Genomic DNA, 26,114 nt, shown 5'->3' on the forward strand with positions numbered 1-26,114 from the left:
TAGAATATAGAACTGTTTTTACCCCGGTAGAATATAACTATCTACAATTGGTTGTCCGTCACAATGTGCCAGAATATCCAATATCTTATCTAACAGATAGTTCAAAATATCAGTCCGACTATTTAGCATAGTCATACTAGCTGAGCGAGATGATTTATAATGAAATCGCCATAGCCATGCCGATTTCATTATCTAAAATACCACAAGACAAGACTATGATATCAATAAAAGCGATAAGTGCAACAAAACATGCCCGTAATACCAACTGACCTTCATAGACTTTGTAAACAAACATTAACCGACTAATGTCGGAACGACAGGCGTCTAGAAAATTATTTGACCAGGCCGGGATTCGATCCATTTACTTCCCCATCTCTAACCCAATGCACTGCCAACTGGTCCATCATACACTTTTATTTATCCTGCAACCCATTTATATTAGCAACAAGCTTTACTTCGGAGTGGGAGCAACAGAGGTCACTCAAAAATGAAGAACGAAAGCTTGAAAAAGCCACTTGAGAAGTCAAAGAATGTTCTAGAAGAAAAACACAAAATGGTCAAGCAAAAAATTTGCATAAAAAGACTAACACGTTTACAATAATTGCTATGAACTTCGTTCAAGAGCAATTAATCACCAGCAAAGTAACACATTTGTTTCACACAAATTTTTCTTTACGGGGGATTATTGTTAAGATTGACGAGCCGATGCCATTTATAATATCAAAAAACTTTGAGTTGACATGAAACTGCCCTGTTATAAAATGGAAGCGAATACTCGAGCGGTTTACCTCCATTGCTTAAGATAAATACAGAAGCTAGCATTTCATGATTAATGTATCACCTTATTGACGGTACTGAATAATTGAGACTTGTTAGCTCAAAATTAAAACTCATTGATATATTTCCAAATCAATTTAAATGCGGCCAAAATAGCTCACATCACAACACATCACAAATATTTCATTGCACATTAAAAGCTCAACCAAAATAGAAGCGTTGAATGAAAAACCATAACAAAAAAACGAAATTCTCTCGAACGACAGGCGAGGGGTTGGCTTTGATTTTTCCTAACTGATCTCGAATGATCTAGTGGGAGCTCAAATTTATTACAGCCTGTTTCAGCTGGCGGGGGTGTAATCACTGAAGGGGCTTCGAATGACGTCATTAGATGTTATTATATACCGCAAAAATTTAAAGTAAAAATAACACGAACTTCGGCACACTTTTCATTTGACGTTAATTAGTGAACTGCCGCCAGTAGAGATCAGCTGCTGACACTTGTGAATAAAAGAGAAAATTAGGTAACGCAAAACGAAAAGTTCAACCGGACAAAAATCACTCGAAAAGTCAAAACGTTCAAGCAAAATAATTGCATCAAACTTCATTCGAGAGCAACAATTCGATATCCTCCAGCGAACGACTTTGGAAAGTACTGGGCTCAGTAATCAGCAATATCTCATGGGACGAGGCATGTCTTCCAGTTAGCAAAACAGGAGCTGGAGCGTCGGTCTTTAAAACTAGCCAAGGCTGCATGTCGGCTCTTTATCTCCGTCAGAAAATTTAGTTGAATCAGTGGCGTGAACCCAACACACGAAAGCACTTAAACGGAATTTGCGAAACTTTAAGCTCCCCCTCAGTTGACTAAAAAACTCAGTGACATTTTGACATTACAGCTTTGAGCAACCTCATTGATAGGCAGACAAAAATCAGAGAAAAAACTCGACTGTTATCTCTGTCTCTACCTGTCCATTGGTTTACATCTTCAGCCCAACCAACTTTGGTCATCTTTGGTGCTCATGCCGTTTCATGCCATCGTTGCGGCGACATCATCTATCGTCATGATATAATAACAGACACATTAATGGCAGCTTGCGCGTCAGCCAATCTTTCTCCTGTTTGCGAGCAGAAAATTATACCAGAAAACAATTCACGACCAGGAGACGTGTTTTTGCCAAGTTCTACTGCAGGACAAACGGCAGCTTTAGACGTCACCATTACGTCCCCTATGCGACGGGGACGGGTCGCTAGGCTCTAGGTGACGACAGAAAAATTGGGAAATATCACAAGAAATGCAGCGCAATAGGATTTGAACGTTCCTATGTCTGTTAACTGTTAATTTCTTCTGCTGATCGAGCAAAAACTTGGTCAAAAGATTTCTAAAACAAGCTATACTGTTTAAAGTTTTTACTGAAGAGGACATTTTGTTCCAATTTCGAACTTTCTTCGGGATCAAAGACTTGTGACTCCACTTCGTTTTCGTTCTTTTTTATAATTTGATTTGTTCTCTTGTTTTGTACAGCTTTTAGGCAACTGGTAAACATTTTGAAACTTTCTGAGGTTCCCCAGTGTCTGATATCTGTTTGAAGTTTCATCAAGCTAACTTTCGAGAGAAAAAGTGTGGCTGGAAGGATACGATCTTTAATGAGAAAGGTCAGTGTAGTGATCAAATTTTTTTGGAAAACGACAAACTTTTATTCCCGAGTTGGTTTGTTTATTTATGCTGTTTATTTTTCTGCTGTTTATTTTTCTGCTGTAGAAATTTGAAGTAATATTCCGCTGTAAGAAAGACGAAAGTACAATATATTTGAAAGTTTCAATTCTTAATTTTAAAGAACTTGGTTTCTTACTAGATACCAAGAACAAATAGCATTGGCTATTTTTCTTAAAACTGAGTTTAGGTTGTTTTCAAAGGTGAAGTTTGAACCAATTTCTACTCCTAGATAACGACAAGCATTAGCTGGTTTATTAACCTTACCTTAAAAGAATACACAAGAAATTTATTACTGTAATTTTTATAGAACAATAACTCTGTTTTATCGGCATTTAATGTGAGTTGATTCTCTGTCAGGCACTTGTCTGTTTCTTCTAAAATTTTTTTTTCAATTCTCAATGAAATATTTACTATCAAACCTGCAATTAAAACTAGTGTCGTCCACTTAACATTGTTGTCACGCCCCTATTTCGTCCCTCATAGTTACGTGATTATTTTCCTTTAAATATCCATTAATAAGTGCTTTAATTTAGTTCATATTCAGATAGATTTCAAGGCCATATATAGCTAGTATTTCCATCTAGGCCTGTAACCCCAAATTTGTTTATGTTTATGAAAAACAACCGCAGATTGACAGTTTATTGATAGACATATCAAGTGCATAAAAGCCTCAATATTTAATTTTTTGAGTTTCCTGAAGATAAATTCACATAATTAGTAAATAACTTCATGAGAGATTATGTACTTGGTGAAGTAATTATTCTGATAAAGTAGGTACTAATACGGAACTTGTATATGTACTTAACAAACATCAAGAGACGTACAAAAGCCGGAAATTGCCCAACTTATAGATCAGTAAATATTTGCGAAGGACCAATACAACTCAAGGTATAGCCCTGCGGAACTTACGATCACCAGAACACCGGAGAACCAGCCTGACAATCAGTTGATTAACATCTTTGAAAACTTGATATAACTTGCGAACTTCTTACTTATAATTATTGATTAATTCTTTGCTGTAATAATTAAAGATTGAACTGGAAAAATCTCTATAAATTACTAAGTTAAATCAGGCTACCTTAGAACTAAACCGCAAACGATTAAAGCTTCGAAATACAAGGCAAACTAGTGGATATATCGCACATCCGGATATATCGCTATCACTAGCTAAATTTATTCAAAATATATCTGCTAAAAATCGCACTGTGAAACATCTAAACAAGTCCTTGTAAAAAGCTGATTATTCAAGTTAATTACCTCCAATATAAACCTCAGAAAACACCATGAGGAACACTCTAAAAATCAGTGCGTAACAATTGTTATTTTCACCCTCAGGTTTGTCAGAAAAATTGTATAAAAGTATAACAGAAAAATAAGCACTTTAGAGTAACTTCCTGGCTAAGACAAGCTATAGAAGCGAAGGCAACTAGTGGATATATCGCACATCCGAACCAATCAATAAAAGGCTATCACTAGCTAAATTTATTCAAAATATATCCGCTAAAAACCGCACTGTCAAACACCAAAGTAAGTCCTTGGAAAATGACAATAATTAATTCCATTTATCTCAAATATAGATCTCAATAACAGCATGAGAACCATATTAAAAAGTCAGTGCGTAACATGGTGACAGGAGTTACTAACTGTTTCCCAGTTTAACGGACCAAAATTCCGAATAATTCTTTGATTAATTTGACATTTTCTTCTTTCTTTTGACATTTTCTTTAACTTCTTCCTTTCCGAGCAAGACGATAATGCAGAAAGCAGCAACAGAGGAAAGAATGGGTGGAAACTGTTAGTGTCTTTGTGGACTAAATGCAACAATAATTCAAAAGTGCTTGAGTGAACAAAAACTGGAACAAACTCAACCACAGCCGCCACTACGGACAAAAACAACTTAGGGTATTTGCAAACGAGGATATTGTGAGTAAATGAATTTGTAAAATTGCTTTCTGGTGCTTTATTTTTGTCAATTTATAAAGAACAAATTCTCCCCGCTATTAATAATTGCCGCGCTTCCCCCAATTTTGTTGAACATATTGAAGGAAATTACATTAACTACACTCAAAATGGTAAAAAAGCACAAGCGCAGATAGTAACCGCTTTCTCCTCTTCAGTTTATAAGTCCATTGTAATTTATGTGCTCGATAAAGATGATAAACGTGTTGCAATTTATTGGACAGCAAAAAGTCTAAATCAAAAAGTTCGCAAACTTGGCCTTATTCGTAACAAACTTCAATCTGATAGAGATGTTAACCTTGACAAAATCATTACTGATTACCAGATAACATCAGAATAAGCTAAATTACTGAAACCATCACTTAAATATTAACTAACAGAGGGCAAAACCTAAATTTAAACAGAATAATAAAACAGTTATATTTAAATTCCCCACCCAGCTCCCGATGTTAATGAATCAAACAGTGACTTCGGTCATTATGCTGTTGCCTATCTGAGTGCAGCTTCCACAAGGCCTGTGCGGTCGTGGTCCCCACGAATTTTCCTAGACTAAGGGGCACTCTTATTGGTGAGACTTCGGCGGCCCATACGGCTTCAACGATATAAGTCTGAGGATTCGACCGGAGCTTTAAGTATAGGTTCACAAGTAGCCCATCTTTATTATTTCCTGATCGAATGGTTTCAGTAGTTTCTTTTTCTGATCTCTTGCTACTCATTTAAACCTTTCATCTCTATTATCCAGTTAATCTCTCCCATTAAGTTAAGTTAAGTGTGCTATTTAATACTTTAGAACAAAAGTAAGACTGATTGAACGATAAGTATATAATCTAAACGGGTAAAAAGCAAAATGGCACACGCGCAAATCAACATCACACCCTTCTCCGGATCAGAAATGGACAATTTCAAAGAATTTGAACAGTTAATAACAGGTGCAATCGGAGTCGCAGCAATTGCAGCCGCACAACAAGCGAATTTTCTGCAATTACACTTAAAAGGAGATGCTTTAAGATACTTTCTAACCCTACCAGAGGCTACCGGACTAGTTTTTGCGGATAGTATAACAACTCTAAGAAATAGACTCACACAAGACGACTTGAGAGAGATCAGAATAATAAAGTTAGAGAACCAAAAGTTCAATCCAAAAACTGATACAGTGAAAAATTTCTTAGTAAAGTTAAGAACTGAAGCAAATAAAGCATATCCAGCACCCGAAATAGTAGTAGCGCCAGAAGGAGCAGGTGATCCTGAAGCTCATAGATTCGATACAGAGACAGCAGCACGAGATTCTGCTCTTCAGATGTCAGAAAATCGAAAAAACGAGCAAATAAAGCGCTTCTTCATGAAGTCCATGCCAAATTGGCTTAAGCCTAAGCTGTTAGAAAGGCCAGACACAGATACCATTGATCAATTATGTACTTAAGCGAGTCAACAAACTGCAATTAGGGAGATGTGTAATAGAGAAGAGTATTTTGACGACGGGTTTAATGAAATAACAGAAACAAACACTGATAAAATGTTAAGAGCAATAACAGTCATTTCAAATAACCAAAAAGAACTAGAGCAAAAACTCGAGCAGAGAACAGCACCTAATAATGAGCCATCAGAACAAGGCCCAGTAAATATTTTCACACCACATTACTCGCAACAAGTCTACAAACAAAGTTATAGGCAAAATTTCCGCCCCCAATATCAAAATTATCGACCAAATTACCCTCAATATCAGCCGAATTATCGTCAATTTCAGCAAAACTATCGGCCCCAGCAGCAGTATGCCCCTCGTGCTAATAATTACCGAGAGTTTAGACCACAATTTATTGCCCCTAGACCATTTTATCTTAATGAACAGCCACAAACTCGGAATTATTGGACTGAACCTTCAGATAGCCCCCCATTTGTTCACCCAGCTAAAGTTAATAGACCAATTTATCGGTTCCCTACTAAAAATACCCCTGCAAACCTTCTTCGACAGGGAATAGTTTATGATAGCCCAGCGCCAGCACAAAACCGATATGGTAGTCAACAAGCAAATCAATTTAATCGTGCAAGTATTCCTCAGAACAGAACTATGAGAAGTATGAATTACCCATTTAATCAACAAAAAAACTAATAAAGCCACCCAACTTTAAGAAAAAAGTAAAAATTATAAAAACTCAGCTAATTATTATAACGAAAGCACGTCCAGTCCTAGTTTAGATAAAGTAATAGAACCTGTTCATAATGAAAGTAACAAAAAGCGTAGAAAACGCAGAAATAGTAATAAAAACAAAGTGAATAAATCTGTGCAACTCCCAACACAACTACCTCAGACAAAACCAAAGCCAGTAGCACATGTTCAACAATTATTTAGCATTGTCCCACTTTTAGGCAGAACATTATCCTATGTTAAAGTTAAATTTAATGGAGAATTAGAAAGACGCGCACTAATTGATACAGGAGCATTTGCAAACGTGATAAGCCGCGAGTTTTACCAGGAACTTAAAAACACAAATATCAATTCAATAATAGAAATAGAAAAGCCTGACCTAGATAAAGTTCAAATGGCAAACGGAAATATAGTTAAAATTGACAAAGCAATTAAAGTTACATTTAAATTGGGCACACAAACATTCACTGAAGACTTCCTTGTTTTAATTGTCACAACTCCTGTAATATTAGGCAACCCATTCTTTCTTAAACATAAAGTTAGCATCTGCCCAGGACAAAGCTAAATTAAATTCCCTGATCAAACTTTGCAAATAAATGAAATAAGCCAGAAAAACAACCCAGAAGGGTAGTAAAGCGTAAAAAATTCGGAGTTTATACACAGAAAAAGCAAGTATTACAACCAAATCAACAAGCAGTACTAGAATGCAAGCATCAGGACAAACTAGAATCATTCACTGATCTTTGTGGGGTAATAATTCCAAATGAAATCTTCGAAAAAGATAGCGAAATAATATTAACGTCCTCTTTAAGTAAAGTTGCTGAAAAAAATATTCTTTACATCTACGTCCTGAACATTACTGAGCACCCAGTGACTATGAATAAAGGTGAAGAAACAGCCAAATTCTCGTTCTTAACATCAGATCAAGCTGAAAAGTTGTTAGAAGTAGATCCTCAGTTAATAAATGTCGCAAAAATGAGAACATTATTTAACAGAAATAAATCAACTAATTCAAGTCACAGATACCCCAAAAAGAAAAGTCCAACCAGCAAAACCAGCTCCAGAATATGAAAAAATGTGGTTTCCAACGCCTGAAACGTGCCCTGATCCGACGAATTTGTCGCCCTTGCAGAGAGAAATCTTTGAGCAACTGCTAAAACTGCAAGAAATGGAAGAACTAGACCCAAAGGGTAATCATCAGGACAAAATCACTTTCTTGAGCAAATTCCCGTGGAAAAATCGGGCCTTAATGATGAGCAAAAAGCTGTAGTAGGTGAATTATTAGTTGAATTCAGTGATATCTTTGCGAAACACAGATTTGACGTCGGATATAATACAGATTTAAAAATAAAGTTAACTCCAGAAAGAAACATACCAATTTATGAGCAAGGACCTCCAACGCCTGTCCATCTGTGAAATGAGTTTCAAGTAGAATTAGCATTAATGCATTACTATGGACTGATAACAACTTTGTCTCAATCAAGATATAGTAGTCCGCTTTTCGCTCAACGGAAAAATTCAGGAAAACTTAGACTATGAATTGACTTGAGAAAAGTAAATCATTTGCTGAAAAACGATTATGTGAATACAAATTTCCCAATTTCGAACATGAGTGATGCAATAAACTACTTTTCCGGGAAAAATTGTTTACGAAACTTGACTGTTCTCAAGCATACCACTGTGCAAATGGCAGACGTTGTATCAGTGCAACTGCTAGCATTTAACTTTGCTTCGAGAACTTATGCTTATAAATGTCTTGCACAAGATTTGAATAAGTCAGTAACTGGATTTAGCTCATTTATTAGACATTATTTGGACCCATGCTTATCCTCAGGAAATTGTACCCAGTTTATGGATGATATTGGAAATGCAGTAACAAATTTTGACCAATTGGTACCCTCTTTGCGAGAAATATTTATCTGTATACGTCAATCAGGACTGAAACTGTTGCCTGAAAAGTGTGAAACAGCAACAGATACAATGAAATTCCTTGGAAATAACATCAGTGCAGAAGGAATATCACCTGAAAAGTAAAAAATAACTAAATTTCTCGATAAATTCAAAATGCCGAAAACAATAAAGGAAGTAAAGCGATTAATCGGCTTCACACAATTCTTCCGAAATTACATCCCTAACCTGGATGAAAAAATAATGTCATTTTACAAGCTCCTGAAGAAGGATGCAGTAATAGAAACCACAGAAGAACTTGTAAAAGCATTAGAATTAATAAAGAAGGATTTAATGGAAGCAACAAATGTAACATTGCGATTGCCAAAACCAGGGTTGCAGTATGTAATTCTTTGTGACGCTAGTTACCACGGTGCAGGTTTTGTACTAATGGTGGAAGACTATGCCCCCCATTTGTTCACCCAGCTTAAGTTAATAGACCAATTTATCGGTTCCCTACTAAAAATACCCCTGCAAACCTTCCTCGACAGGGAACAGTTTATGATAGCCCAGCGCCAGCACAAAACCGATATGGTAGTCAACAAGCAAATCAATTTAATCGTGCAAGTATTCCTCAGAATAGAACTATGAGAAGTATGAATTACTCATTTAATCAACAAAAAAACTAATAAAGCCACCCAACTTTAAGAAAAATAAAAATTATAAAAACTCAGCTAATTATTAGAACGAAAACACATCCAGTCCTAGTTTAGATAAAGTAATAGAACCTGTTCATAATGAAAGTAACAAAAAGCGTAAAAAACGCAGAAATAGTAATAAAAACAACGTGAACAAATCTGTGCAACTCCCAACACAACTACCTCAGCCAGTACCAAAGCCAGTAGCACATGTTCAACAATTATTTAGCATTGTCCCACTTTTAGGCAGAACATTATCCTATGTTAAAGTTAAATTTAATGGAGAATTAGAAAGACGCGCACTAATTGATACAGGAGCATTTGCAAACGTGATAAGCCGCGAGTTTTACCAGGAACTTAAAAACACAAATATCAATTCAATAATAGAAATAGAAAAGCCTGACCTAGATAAAGTTCAAATGGCAAACGGAAATATAGTTAAAATTGACAAAGCAATTAAAGTTACATTTAAATTGGGCACACAAACATTCACTGAAGACTTCCTTGTTTTAATTGTCACAACTCCTGTAATATTAGGCAACCCATTCTTTCTTAAACATAAAGTTAGCATCTGCCCAGGACAAAGCTAAATTAAATTCCCTGATCAAACTTTGCAAATAAATGAAATAAGCCAGAAAAACAACCCAGAAGGGTAGTAAAGCGTAAAAAATTCGGAGTTTATACACAGAAAAAGCAAGTATTACAACCAAATCAACAAGCAGTACTAGAATGCAAGCATCAGGACAAACTAGAATCATTCACTGATCTTTGTGGGGTAATAATTCCAAATGAAATCTTCGAAAAAGATAGCGAAATAATATTAACGTCCTCTTTAAGTAAAGTTGCTGAAAAAAATATTCTTTACATCTACGTCCTGAACATTACTGAGCACCCAGTGACTATGAATAAAGGTGAAGAAATAGCCAAATTCTCGTTCTTAACATCAGATCAAGCTGAAAAGTTGTTAGAAGTAGATCCTCAGTTAATAAATGTCGCAAAAATGAGTGAACATTATTTAACAGAAATAAATCAACTAATTCAAGTCACAGATACCCCAAAAAGAAAAGTCCAACCAGCAAAACCAGCTCCAGAATATGAAAAATTGTGGTTTCCAACGCCTGAAACGTGCCCTGATCCGACGAATTTGTCGCCCTTGCAGAGAGAAATCTTTAGAGCAACTGCTAAAACTGCAAGAAATGGAAGAACTAGACCCAAAGGGTAATCATCAGGACAAAATCACTTTCTTGAGCAAATTCCCGTGGAAAAATCGGGCCTTAATGATGAGCAAAAAGCTGTAGTAGGTGAATTATTAGTTGAATTCAGTGATATCTTTGCGAAACACAGATTTGACGTCGGATATAATACAGATTTAAAAATAAAGTTAACTCCAGAAAGAAACATACCAATTTATGAGCAAGGACCTCCAACGCCTGTCCATCTGTGAAATGAGTTTCAAGTAGAATTAGCATTAATGCATTACTATGGACTGATAACAACTTTGTCTCAATCAAGATATAGTAGTCCGCTTTTCGCTCAACGGAAAAATTCAGGAAAACTTAGACTATGAATTGACTTGAGAAAAGTAAATCATTTGCTGAAAAACGATTATGTGAATACAAATTTCCCAATTTCGAACATGAGTGATGCAATAAACTACTTTTCCGGGAAAAATTGTTACGAAACTTGACTGTTCTCAAGCATACCACTGTGTGCAAATGGCAGACGTTGTATCAGTGCAACTGCTAGCATTTAACTTTGCTTCGAGAACTTATGCTTATAAATGTCTTGCACAAGATTTGAATAAGTCAGTAACTGGATTTAGCTCATTTATTAGACATTATTTGGACCCATGCTTAGCCTCAGGAAATTGTACCCAGTTTATGGATGATATTGGAAATGCAGTAACAAATTTTGACCAATTGGTACCCTCTTTGCGAGAAATATTTATCTGTATACGTCAATCAGGACTGAAACTGTTGCCTGAAAAGTGTGAAACAGCAACAGATACAATGAAATTCCTTGGAAATAACATCAGTGCAGAAGGAATATCACCTGAAAAGTAAAAAATAACTAAATTTCTCGATAAATTCAAAATGCCGAAAACAATAAAGGAAGTAAAGCGATTAATCGGCTTCACACAATTCTTCCGAAATTACATCCCTAACCTGGATGAAAAACTAATGTCATTTTACAAGCTCCTGAAGAAGGATGCAGTAATAGAAACCACAGAAGAACTTGTAAAAGCATTAGAATTAATAAAGAAGGATTTAATGGAAGCAACAAATGTAACATTGCGATTGCCAAAACCAGGGTTGCAGTATGTAATTCTTTGTGACGCTAGTTACCACGGTGCAGGTTTTGTACTAATGGTGGAAGACTATGCCCCCCATTTGTTCACCCAGCTTAAGTTAATAGACCAATTTATCGGTTCCCTACTAAAAATACCCCTGCAAACCTTCTTCGACAGGGAATAGTTTATGATAGCCCAGCGCCAGCACAAAACCGATATGGTAGTCAACAAGCAAATCAATTTAATCGTGCAAGTATTCCTCAGAATAGAACTATGAGAAGTATGAATTACTCATTTAATCAACAAAAAAACTAATAAAGCCACCCAACTTTAAGAAAAATAAAAATTATAAAAACTCAGCTAATTATTAGAACGAAAACACATCCAGTCCTAGTTTAGATAAAGTAATAGAACCTGTTCATAATGAAAGTAACAAAAAGCGTAAAAAACGCAGAAATAGTAATAAAAACAACGTGAACAAATCTGTGCAACTCCCAACACAACTACCTCAGCCAGTACCAAAGCCAGTAGCACATGTTCAACAATTATTTAGCATTGTCCCACTTTTAGGCAGAACATTATCCTATGTTAAAGTTAAATTTAATGGAGAATTAGAAAGACGCGCACGAATTGATACAGGAGCATTTGCAAACGTGATAAGCCGCGAGTTTTACCAGGAACTTAAAAACACAAATATCAATTCAATAATAGAAATAGAAAAGCCTGACCTAGATAAAGTTAAAATGGCAAACGGAAATATAGTTAAAATTGACAAAGCAATTAAAATTACATTTAAATTGGGCACACAAACATTCACTGAAGACTTCATTGTTTTAATTGTCACAACTCCTGTAATATTAGGCAACCCATTCTTTCTTAAACATAAAGTTAGCATCTGCCCAGGACAAAGCTAAATTAAATTCCCTGATCAAACTTTGCAAATAAAAGAAATAAAGCCAGAAAAACAAACCAGAAGGGTAGTAAAGCGTAAAAAATTCGGAGTTTATACACAGAAAAAGCAAGTATTACAACCAAATCAACAAGCAGTACTAGAATGCAAGCATCAGGACAAACTAGAATCATTCACTGATCTTTGTGGGGTAATAATTCCAAATGAAATCTTCGAAAAAGATAGCGAAATAATATTAACGTCCTCTTTAAGTAAAGTTGCTGAAAAAAATATTCTTTACATCTACGTTCTGAACATTACTGAGCACCCAGTGACTATAAATAAACGTGAAGAAAAAGCCAAATTCTCGTTCTTAACATCAGATCAAGCTGAAAAGTTGTTAGAAGTAGATCCTCAGTTAATAAATGTCGCAAAAATGAGTGAAAATTATTTAACAGAAATAAATCAATTAATTCAAGTCACAGATACCCCCCAAAGAAAAGTCCAACCAGCAAAACCAGCTCCAGAATATGAAAAATTGTGGTTTCCAACGCCTGAAACGTGCCCTGATCCGACGAATTTGTCGCCCTTGCAGAGAGAAATCTTTGAGCAACTGTTAAAACTGCAAGAAATGGAAAAACTAGACCCAAAGGGTAATCATCAGGACAAAATCACTTTCTTGAGCAAATTCCCGTGGAAAAATCGGGCCTTAATGATGAGCAAAAAGCTGTAGTAGGTGAATTATTAGTTGAATTCAGTGATATCTTTGCGAAACACAGATTTGACGTCGGATATAATACAGATTTTAAAAAAACGTTAACTCCAGAAAGAAATATACCAATTTATGAGCAAGGACCTCCAACGCCTGTCCATCTGTGAAATGAGTTTCAAATAGAATTAGCATTAATGCATTACTATGGACTGATAACAACTTTGTCTCAATCAAGATATAGTAGTCCGCTTTTCGCTCAACGGAAAAATTCAGGAAAACTTAGACTATGAATTGACTTGAGAAAAGTAAATCATTTGCTGAAAAACGATTATGTGAATAAAAATTTCCCAATTTCGAACATGAGTGATGCAATAAACTACTTTGCCGGGAAAAAATTGTTTACGAAACTTGACTGTTCTCAAGCATACCACTGTGTGCAAATGGCAGACGTTGTATCAGTGCAACTGCTAGCATTTAACTTTCCTTCGAGAACTTATGCTTATAAATGTCTTGCACAAGGTTTGAATAAGTCAGTAACTGGATTTAGCTCATTTATTAGACATTATTTGGACCCATGCTTAGCCTCAGGAAATTGTACATACTTTATGGATGATATTGGAAATGCAGTAACAAATTTTGAACAATTGGTACCCTCTTTGCGAGAAATATTTATCTGTATACGACAATCAGGACTGAAACTGTTGCCTGAAAAGTGTGAAACAGCAACAGATACAATGAAATTCCTTGGAAATAACATCAGTGCAGAAGGAATATCACCTGAAAAGTAAAAAATAACTAAATTTCTCGATAAATTCAAAATGCCGAAAATAATAAAGGAAGTAAAGCGATTAATCGGCTTCACACAATTCTTCCGAAATTACATCCCTAACCTGGATGAAAAACTAATGTCATTTTACAAGCTCCTGAAGAAGGATGCAGTAATAGAAACCACAGAAGAACTTGTAAAAGCATTAGAATTAATAAAGAAGGATTTAATGGAAGCAACAAATGTAACATTGCGATTGCCAAAACCAGGGTTGCAGTATGTAATTCTTTGTGACGCTAGTTACCACGGTGCAGGTTTTGTACTAATGGTGGAAGGCTATGAAAACGAAACTGGAAAGAAAGAAAAGAAAACATACGCTCCCGTATCGTTTGGATCGCACTTGTTTCACGCAACTCAATTAAAGTTTTCAATCTATTACAAAGAGTTCCTAGCTTTGTACTACGCGCTGGACTACTTTTCGCACTACATTTGGGGATCAAGTAAAAAGTAATTATACTAACTGACAACAAAAGCCTCACACAATTCTTTCAATCAAAAGCAATACCGCCATCACTTTGGAATTAAATAGACCGAATACTTGCCTTTAACATAGTAATTGCTCACATTCCTGGACGCGCTAATTACGCAGCAGATTTCCTCTCTCGAATGGAGAATTATAAAACAGCAACAATGTCTCTGAAATTAACAGATAGAATTCCAGTTAGAGAAATAGAAATTGATACAGAAGCACAAAATCCTGATATTGAACTGAATGTATTACTTGATACTGAAAACTTTAGTGACGAAATTAATAGCGATGAACTTGATGTACTTAAAAAACTTGGATATTATGAAGACTACGAAAAACGTCAAAGTAACATACCAATAACAGAAATCCAAGGGCTATTTAAACTAAAAAAAAAAAACAAGAAATAAATTCAATTGAGTATCCAACTCCCAACACAACTACCTCAGCCAGTACCAAAGCCAGTAGCACATGTTCAACAATTATTTAGCATTGTCCCACTTTTAGGCAGAACATTATCCTATGTTGAAGTTAAATTTAATGGAGAATTAGAAAGGCGCGCACTAATTGATACAGGAGCATTTGCAAACGTGATAAGCCGCGAGTTTTACCAGGAACTTAAAAACACAAATATCAATTCAATAATAGAAATAGAAAAGCCTGACGTAGATAAAATTAAAATGGCAAACGGAAATATAGTTAAAATTGACAAAGCAATTAAAGTTACATTTAAATTGGACACACAAACATCACTGAAGACTTCCTTGTTTTAATTGTCACAACTCCTGTAATATTAGGAAACCCATTCTCTCTTAAACATAAAGTTAGCATCTGCCCAGGACAAAGCTAAATTAAATTCCCTGATCAAACTTTGCAAATAAATGAAATAAAGCCAGAAAAGCAACCCAGAAGGGTAGTAAAGCGTAAAAAATTCGGAGTTTATACACAGAAAAAGCAAGTATTACAACCAAATCAACAAGCAGTGCTAGAATGCAAGCATCAGGACAAACTAGAATCATTCACTGATCTTTGTGGGGTAATAATTCCAAATGAAATCTTCGAAAAAGATAGCGAAATAATATTAACGTCCTCTTTAAGTAAAGTTGCTGAAAAAAATATTCTTTACATCTACGTTCTGAACATTACTGAGCACCCAGTGACTATAAATAAACGTGAAGAAAAAGCCAAATTCTCGTTCTTAACATCAGATCAAGCTGAAAAGTTGTTAGAAGTAGATCCTCAGTTAATAAATGTCGCAAAAATGAGTGAAAATTATTTAACAGAAATAAATCAATTAATTCAAGTCACAGATACCCCCCAAAGAAAAGTCCAACCAGCAAAACCAGCTCCAGAATATGAAAAATTGTGGTTTCCAACGCCTGAAACGTGCCCTGATCCGACGAATTTGTCGCCCTTGCAGAGAGAAATCTTTGAGCAACTGTTAAAACTGCAAGAAATGGAAAAACTAGACCCAAAGGGTAATCATCAGGACAAAATCACTTTCTTGAGCAAATTCCCGTGGAAAAATCGAGCCTTAATGATGAGAGCAAAAAGCTGTAGTAGGTGAATTATTAATTGAATTCAGTGATATCTTTGCGAAACACAGATTTGACGTCGGATATAATACAGATTTTAAAAAAAAGTTAACTCCAGAAAGAAACATACCAATTTATGAGCAAGGACCTCCAACGCCTGTCCAACTGAGAAATGAGTTTCAAGTAGAATTAGCATTAATGAATTACTATGGACTGATAAAAACTTTGTCTCAATCAAGATATAGTAGTCCGATTTTCGCTCAACGGAAAAATTCAGGAAGACTTAGACTATAAATTGACTTGAGAAAAGTAAATCATTTGCTGAAAAACGATTATGTGAATACAAATTTCCCAATTTTGAACATGAGTGATGCAATAAACTACTTTGCAGGGAAAAAAATTGTTTACGAAACTTGACTGTTCTCAAGCATACCACTGTGTGCAAATGGCAGACGATGTATCAGTGCAGCTGCTAGCATTTAAATTTGCTTCGAGAACTTATGCTTATAAATGTCTTGCACAAGGTTTGAATAAGTCAGTAACTGGATTTAGCTCATTTATTAGACATTATTTGGACCCATGCTTATCCTCAGGAAATTGTACCCAGTTTATGGATGATATTGGAAATGCAGTAACAAATTTTGAACAATTGGTACCCTCTTTGCGAGAAATATTTATCTGTATAAGTCAATCAGGACTGAAACTGTTGCCTGAAAAGTGTGAAACAGCAACAGATACAATGAAATTCCTTGGAAATAACATCAGCGCAGAAGGAATATCACCTGAAAAGTCAAAAATAACTAAATTTCTCGATAAATTCAAAATGCCGAAAACAACAAAGCAAGTAAAGCGATTAATCGGCTTCACACAATTCTTCCGAAATTACATCCCTAACCTGGATGAAAAACTAATGTCATTTTACAAGCTCCTGAAGAAGGATGCAGTAATAGAAACCACAGAAGAACATGTAAAAGCATTAGAAGTAATAAAGAAGGATTTAATGGAAGCAACAAATGTAACATTGCGATTGCCAAAACCAGGCTTGCAGTATGTAATTCTTTGTGACGCTAGTTACCACGGTGCAGGTTTTGTACTAATGGTGGAAGACTATGAAAACGAAACTGGAAAGAAAGAAAAGAAAACATACGCTCCCGTATCGTTTGGATCGCACTTGTTTCACGCAACTCAATTAAAGTTTTCAATCTATTACAAAGAGTTCCTAGCTTTGTACTACGCGCTGGACTACTTTTCGCACTACATTTGGGGATCAAGTAAAAAGTAATTATACTAACTGACAACAAAAGCCTCACACAATTCTTTCAATCAAAAGCAATACCGCCATCACTTTGGAATTAAATAGACCGAATCCTTGCCTTTAACATAGTAATTGCTCACATTCCTGGACGCGCTAATTACGCAGCAGATTTCCTCTCTCGAATGGAGAATTATAAAACAGCAACAATGTCTCTGAAATTAACAGATAGAATTCCAGTTAGAGAAATAGAAATTGATACAGAAGCACAAAATCCTGATATTGAACTGAATGTATTACTTGATACTGAAAACTTTAGTGACGAAATTAATAGCGATGAACTTGATGTACTTAAAAAACTTGGATATTATGAAGACTACGAAAAACGTCAAAGTAACATACCAATAACAGAAATCCAAGGGCTATTTAAACTAAAAAGAAAACAAGAAATAAATTCAATTGAGTACCCAAATCCATTAGATGAGTTCCCAGACCTTACTGAAAACTTAATTAGCCTCAATTTAGCAGAAGAGCAGCAAAAAGGTGCAGATATTGGAACAGTAATAAGCTGGATTCAACAAAACAATCAACAACCAGACTTAAAATATGCTTCAACAAACTTAAAAATATCACAAACATTTAAATAGATTAATTCTTGAAGGGAATGTCTTATACCGGGATTTATATGATGATACTGGAAAAGTACTTAATAAACAATTCTGTGTACCTAAGCATTTGTGGAATGAGACTATATATAGGCTCCATAATTCACAAACAGCAGGTCATTTAGGCACAAAAGCAACAATTCAAGAATTTAGAAAGCGATTCTTTTACCCCGGCTTCACTGAACACTTCATTAGTTTCAATAAAAACTGCCTTACTTGTCTCCAATTAAACAGAAATCCGAAAAACCACATTACACCAAAATTGCAACCAGTTAGTTCACTACAATCATATCCAGGTGATATGCTCCAAATTGACTTAGTAGGCCCCATAAAGTCCTGGCAATTTAAGTATGTTTTGAGTGGAATAGATGTTTTTACAAAATACCTATTCGCAGTTCCGTTAACCAATGGATATGCTGATACAGTAGCACGAGAACTAGTAAAGGTGTTCTTCCAACACAGCTACATTCCTCAAACAATACTTAGTGACTTAGGAACAAACTTTACTTCAGAATTAATGTCACGAATTAGCAAGTTTGTTAGAAGTAAAGCTAAAACATGCCTCACTAAAGCTCCCTCAGACTATTGGAGAAGTAGAGCGATCCCATTGACCTCTAAAACGAATTTTCAAGCTCAATACCGAGGAACAATGGAAAGACTGGCATAAATATGTTCCTCTGGCAACATTTATCCATAATACATCATATCATTCAGCTACAAATTGTTGCCCTCCAACTTCATTCCACGGCAGAGAACCAATAAAACCCCTTGATATTAGATTCTCTAGAAAAGTTATGAATGCAGTAGCAGTAAACTCAGATTTTGTCGATGAACTGCAAGACGCCATGATGCAAAAGTTTGGAGAAAACAAGGAAAAACTGACAACCGCTTATTTGAAGTACAAAAAGTATTATGACCAAAAAGCTTCAGCTAAACCCATCTAGGAGAAATCATTTTGTATACTTTTAAACCCCAAGCTATTAGAACAATCAACAGTAATTGCTTCTCAAGTTCAGAAATGGCTACCGCTGTATAAAGTAGAAAAAGTCCTTACTGATTCTAATTACATCATTCGAAAAGTAAACACAAAGTACACACAATGTGTTCACCGTATCAGATTGAAACCAATAAAGCCAAATGAAACCCCTGAAGACCTTGAATTCATCAATCCTGCAAATTTTCAACCTGATCCATCAAGACGACAGCACATGGAACCAGATCTTTTTTATAAACACATTCCGGAATTAATTAGTGAAAAGGAAAAGGAATCGATTCAATCAAAAACAGTGAAACCAGACCCAGTCAGAGTGACCATAAACGTTCCCCTAGGCGGACAATTAGTAGGACCAGCAGCAGCGGCACCTCCAGCACCACTAGCGGCGCCACCAAGGGTAGTAGCACCAGCAGTTAGACCACGAACAGCACCAGTCCATCTTCCAGTATTTGATTCTTCAAGCTCAGATGAAGCAATTCCAAATTTATTTGATGAGAATAGCAGTTCAGATGAAAATCTAGCTGACCTGAACCTAGATGCTGAACAAATAGCAAGAATACCGGTTGATCCGTTAATTGCTGATGAAATTAGACAGCAAGAACCAGAAGTTCGTGCCCCTTTAGTATCATCCTCATCAGATGATGAAATGTCCCCACCTGCTCGACATTCTCAACCATCAATAGTACCATTCGACATTGAATCGCCTCCAGAAACACATGAAGAACAATTTGCGTTAACTGACAGGAAGATAGGAGCCGACCTTATAATCCTAAACGAAAACCAGAGAAAAGTGCATTCAAACCACTAGACTACCAACAGCGAAAAAATGTACGCGGATTTAAATGCGATAGAGAAATAATGTTGCTTGAAGAAGATAGAACAAATCCTTACCTAACCAACCAAGTTAGAAGATCAGGTAGTCCTAAACCGAAAAATGCACGCGCCAGACTGGAACAAGAAGAAAAAAGCGAAGCAATAAAAGCATCAGCACAAGCATCAAAACAGTCAAAGACACCAAGTAGAGAGATAAAATTAGATCAAGTTAGAGCAAGCATAGCAAAATCTTCAGGGAAAAAGGCCCGCAGTTCAGTAAACAGACCAATAACTAGATCCCAAACAAAAAATTCCTGATCAGGCTCATCAAATCAAAATTTAAATCACTTCAGTCAAGAAATCAATGCAACATATCTTACAACCAGATATCTTACACTCTCCACACTCTTTTGCACACTGTATATCAGCAGACCTTGCAATGGCAAAGGGATTAGACAGACAAGTCAAAACCTGGTACCCAGCAGCCCCAAGTGCAATCAGACTTAGATATCCACCGAATATTGGCTCAGTTTTAAAATATTTTGACCCCTATTTTGAGCGTTACATCTTCAGTTTAGTTACAAAATTCAGATACTACCACAAACCCTGATACGAATCTGTATTAGCAAGTCTTTATGAAATGAGAGAAATAGTAACAGATGCAGGAATTTCACACTTAAGTTTTCCAAAACTCGCCAGCTTTATGATAAATTAGATTTTAACATCATTTTTGAGCTTATATGTCAAGTCTTCGACCCTCTACCCATAACCTTTGAGCCGATAAAGCGATTCAACAATTTTGAGCTCAATCGAAGCATTTTAAAAATTGAGTGACGCTGGGGCCCCCAATTTTGGAGACTTTTTGAAAATTTACGAACATGTTCATAAAATCCAAAATATTGATCTAAAACCCGATATTATTAGCTTAAAACATCCGCATGCTCAAGCTCTAAACGCTCATATCAAAAATATTGAAATAATAGCAAAAAAAACTGAAGCCTACCAGACTCTTCTCAAATTCGTCAAAATAGAGCCAGATTTAGACCAGAAAAATAGTACCAAATAGCCGACTTATGAGCCCATATCCAATATTAGGTCTCTCTAGTAGTTGTCAAAGCCTAATAAGCCCATACAATCGCACAGAATTGCATAAACGTTGAAAAAAAAAGAAAAATCGAAATCTGCACATCTTTGACGAAATTTAGTCCAAAATTCTAATGTGAAAAACTCAACACAATGACCTCAACTCATGCATCAAACTGCACCAATAGCTGCCACCAACATAGTATGACCCTCAGTTACCGTCAAAAATCAAGCATCTCCAAACTATGTCAATTTATGCACCAAACATGAGGCACCTCAAGTAAAAATCTAGCAAATTCTACGAAAAAAACTGGAACAAAACATGTTAATCACTTCCAAAGCTACCAAAATGCTACCCCTGATAGCCATAGATATCAGTACTAACAGTTAGCACCCAATTTAGGTCACTAGAGCATCACCAGACCGACACGCCTGAAAATTAGCATTTTGGACTCAAAAATCAATGTTCTGACCCGATAAATAGCTTCAAACCCTATAATTAAGTGATATACATTAGTACCAAGCATAGACAGTATCATTTTCACCATTCAATACCGATAATGTATGAACAGTGACGAATTATTTAGCCCGAAATTTCATAATTCAAAAATAGCCAGGTTCAGATTACAAAAATAGTCATAACTTTGCGAAAAATGCTCAAATTGCGCCAAATTTTAGCGCTGCAGCGTTTGTTGAGCCACTGATGCGATCTACTAATTTTGAGCCCGATTGGAGCAATTTAAAAATTGATTGACGCTGGGGCCCCCGAATTTTCGCATTTTTCGTTTTCTCAAACATAAAAAGTTGACCAAAAAAGTGCCCTAAAACCTAAATTTAAAGCATAGTTGTTCCCCACCGATGTCTACCAAGTGGGCCAAGCCAAAAAATTTGCCCAAAATTCAACAAAAATTGAAAAATTCACATATGCAACACCAGTCCTGATGTGGAAAAATGACCTAAATTACGAAAAAATTACATGTAAAAATTAGTACCAAATACTCTTGCAAACCAGTTCAAATTACACACAAGAGCAGCTAACGACCAGGACAAGTACCTAGAACCATCAGAACCAGTTTATGACCAATATTTCACAAGTAAAGTTAAGTTAATTCTCAAAAATGAAAAAAGTCATTAAGTCACCAATTTTACACTTTCACGAATATGTCATTATAAAGTCACACACCGCAATTAAAATGTTAACTCATGCTCACACACACTACAGCTTCTAGTTCCAACATTAAAAATCAATTATCAAGGCTAAAATTGACAAATAATAAGTAAAAACTCACCTATAAATAAATCTAAGCTACATGATGAATACAATTGCACTGAAACTAGTTCTTTTCCATCGGCGCACCCCTCACACTCAGCCAATTCAGGCACTAACTGTTAACACACGCACCAAACAACGCTGAAAAGCCATAACAATCAGTCACTACTACCACTGACATCAACTTATTAGCTAAATACTCACTAACTGTCCCATTTTCCCTTATTTACTCCCCGAAAAACTCGAAAAAACATGTTAACACTGCACAATTCGACCCCCCAACCACTATCCCTGTAAACATACACCCATCATTGAAACACACAATTATACTGACACACCATAAATCACCATATTTAGTAGAAATATCAATAAACACATCCACACACGACCTAAAAGTAGAGAGCAGCTGAAACATTAAATATCACATAAACAAGTGCCACAATGAGAAAACTAGACCTAGAAGCTTGAATCAAGTAGACAAATGAATGAAAGGAACCACCCTAACATGTGATAACAGCAATAGTTGGTCATAAAACCAAAAATATTGCAAAAGTTTCACAATATCGAGTTCCATTTGAATATCTGACCACTGAGGGAAACTTTCAGCCCAACTTTCAGAGAACAGAACATATTGCTGTCCATGAACTGCACATACAGCACCACAGGTTTCCGTTCATTTTAAACTCGAGAGGCAGACAAATTGCCAAAGCTAGTGAAAGACAATGAAAAGGGAAACTGAAGAGTTCGTGCAAAAAGTGATGAAAATTGTTTCTCTTAGACATTTTTCCTTTCTCCCCGAACAGGACCTCAAGCGTCAAAATGAAGGCCAATAAAGGAAAAAAGCTCTTGGTCCTGCTCATAGTGAACAGCCTGACATATAACATATCATCCAGCAAAGATAGAGTGAAGTAACTACCATGCATCGATACCATGCACTAATCCATAAAGGCTTCAAGGAAAGCCAAGAGGCGGAAAAGTATTGCACATGTAACATGCATCACTGTAGTTCCTACTCCCAACGACAGCATTACGGAACACAACCACCAGAACAAAACAATTGACGACCAGAAGAGAAAAACTTCAGACTTGTCCGCAAGAGACATAAGTTTTGTCCACAGGGAGAGCAATCTTCAAGTTTTCCTTCAACTCAAGTGTCCTCAAGTGTCCAACTAAAAGCGCATCTTCAATTTGAAACAGACAAACTTGATACAGAAGACGAACAAACTACTACAGAAGACGAACAGGACAACAGCGCTTTAACCCGAGAGGAAAGTATACTTTGAGCTCTTGAAAGTCTTAAATAGTTCAACAAGTATTAATCTTTCAACCGATTAAGTATCCCTTCATTCAATAAGTTCTCCTCTTAAATTATCAAACCAGTGCTTCAATTCATGATAATAACCAGTGCATTAAACCATTCATTCACCCAGTTCATATGTGTTCCTTTATTCAAAGTTTAGAGCTTTTCTTCCGTGAAATAACCATGATTAATTTCAGTGCTAATCTTAATGCGTTCTCTTAGCCCTAACTCTATCTTATGTTCTCACTCTTTATTCAGCATTAGCGCATTCTCAACTCTCAAATGTTCCTTCAAATCCTTTAATCTCGTCTTAATCCTCTTTATTTTATTCTTTATGTCAATTTGTCTTAACTTAAACTTTATTTCTATTACATTCTTTAAATGTCTTTAACTTAAACGCTTTCGTTCAAAAACTCTTTTCTAAGAAAACATAAATTGGGTGGCTCCAACAAAAAGATATGTATATCCTCATACTCGTGCAGATTATGTTTTATAGAAAATTTGTAAAACCCCAGTTCCTTCTCAAAATTTTCATGGAAAATTTTCATAAAGTCCGGTAGTGTCACGCCCCTATTTCGTCCTCATAGTTACGTGATTATTTTCCTTTAAATATCCATTAACAAGTGCTTTAATTTAGTTCATATTCAGATAGATTTCAAGTCCATATATAGCTAGTATTTCCATCTAGGCCTGTAACCCCAAATTTGTTTATGTTTATGAAAAACAACCGCAGATTGACAGTTTATTGATAAACATATCAAGTGCATAAAAGCCTCAATATTTAATTTTTTGAGTTTCCTGAAGATAAATTCACATAATTAGTAAATAACTTCATGAGAGATTATGTACTTGGTGAAGTAATTATTCTGATAAAGTAGGTACTAATACGGAACTTGTATATGTACTTAACAAACATCAAGAGACGTACAAAAGCCGGAAATTGCCCAACTTATAGATCAGTAAATATTTGCGAAGGACCAATACATCTCAAGGTATAGCCTTGCGGAACTTACGATCACCAGAACACCGGAGAACCAGCCTGACAATCAGTTGATTAACATCTTTGAAAACTTGATATAACTTGCGAACTTCTTACTAATAATTATTGATTAATTCTTTGCTGTAATAATTAAAGATTGAACTGGAAAAATCTCTATAAATTACTAAGTTAAATCAGGCTACCTTAGAACTAAACCGCAAACGATTAAAGCTTCGAAATACAAGGCAAACTAGTGGATATATCGCACATCCGAACCGCTCAGTAAAAAGCTATCACTAGCTAAATTTATTCAAAATATATCTGCTAAAAATCTAAATAAGTCCTTGTAAAATGCTGATTATTCAAGTTAATTACCTCCAATGTAAACCTCAGAAAACACCATGAGGAACACCCTAAAAATCAGTGCGTAACAATTGTTATTTTCACCCTCAGGTTTGTCAGAAAAATTGTATAAAAGTATAACAGAAAAATAAGCACTGATCCTTGAGGAAGACCATGGTTAACAGTTATTTTCAGGAGCAGCAGTGATTGGATACCTGAATGATTCAATGAAGTACTCAAATATTAATTCCTTTTCGTTGATTGTTAATTTTTCGTTTAAACCAGGCTTTGGTAGAACCAAGGTCAATTTATGCTGTTTTGTAACAAAAAAATTAACCATAAACATTATTGAAACCAAAAATCTTTACTCAGAAAGAAAAAAACAGTGTCTGGCTTGGCAGAAGTCTTAGAAAATCCCCTACTCTGCACAACGCACAACAAAAGACCTACCTCTCAAATCTAGTCATGGAGCAAGAAGATCAAAATCACGAAGAAACATTGAAACCAGACGTCACATCCCGAAACAAAAATTTCCTTAACTATCAAAACTTCAAATTGTTTTCTGAAATACAACTTGGCTATTTATCTGACTAGTTAAACCCAAAAAAATGTCAAATTGGCATTCATTTTCTATTACATTTTTCCATTGTAGTGTGACTAATAACTCAGCACTGATAATTCTGAATTTGAAATCTGGGGTTGTTTTGGCTCCATTTTCGGTAAATTATCATAAACTATTGAAACAAATAATATTCACAAAGAAAGATACAGAACCGGAGAAAACGGCTGATGTCGAAAGCAAACATCTTCAAACTCCACAACAACGCTAACATTCTCACGTCCACGAAACACGAAGACATCAGATACAAAACGGTAAACATACCCCTACAGTAATCTAAGTCCGACTCAGAAACAGAACGTTTTTACAACCGACGCGGAAAGGTTTTGAACAATACACTTAACAAGTGAAATAAACTACTGATACACTTAAATCTACCGATCTGAATGTTCATGATGCTGATATATCAATAATTTTTCTTCAGGAAACGATTTGAACAGTAGCAGCGAACAGTAAAAAAAAAAACAGGCGCAAAAAATGAAAAACATGGCGAATTGTCGGAAAATAGCCAACGTTATCCACCATTAACACGCTAGACGCACATAAGGATTGAAACAGAAAAACAAAAAACAAGATACAGAAATCGACAGAAATTTCAAGAAGTGTTCAAATTTTGTATGCATGGAGCGCAGTTTCAGTTACATTTTAAAATTATACTTATTTCAGCTTCTAAACTGAAAGCTATTAAGCATAGCACTAATAGCAAGGCAGCAACCGTATAATGAATTGTGATAACACGAAAACCCATACAGATACTAAAACTCATTCATTTTAAACAGCGAGTGAGGTAAGTCAGGAGTCAAACGTGAAAGTACAAACCAAAATGTAAAACAAAAAACATGAGAAAAGTTACAGCGAATTTTTAAAAAATAACTGTAGCAGGACAAGTCCTGAAATACGA

At 35.6% G+C, this 26,114-nt stretch overlaps 1 protein-coding gene across 1 annotated transcript in view; it reads right to left on the bottom strand.

The window, feature by feature from the left end:
- Nucleotides 1-26,114, bottom strand: part of LOC142337685 (retinoic acid receptor gamma-like) — a 497,928-nt gene that overhangs the window by 45,273 nt on the left and 426,541 nt on the right. The window lies entirely within an intron of this gene.

Source organism: Convolutriloba macropyga, chromosome 4 (genome assembly GCF_964194025.1).
Source record: "Convolutriloba macropyga chromosome 4, txConMacr16.3, whole genome shotgun sequence".
In the NCBI taxonomy this organism is placed as follows: Eukaryota; Metazoa; Xenacoelomorpha; order Acoela; family Convolutidae; genus Convolutriloba; species Convolutriloba macropyga.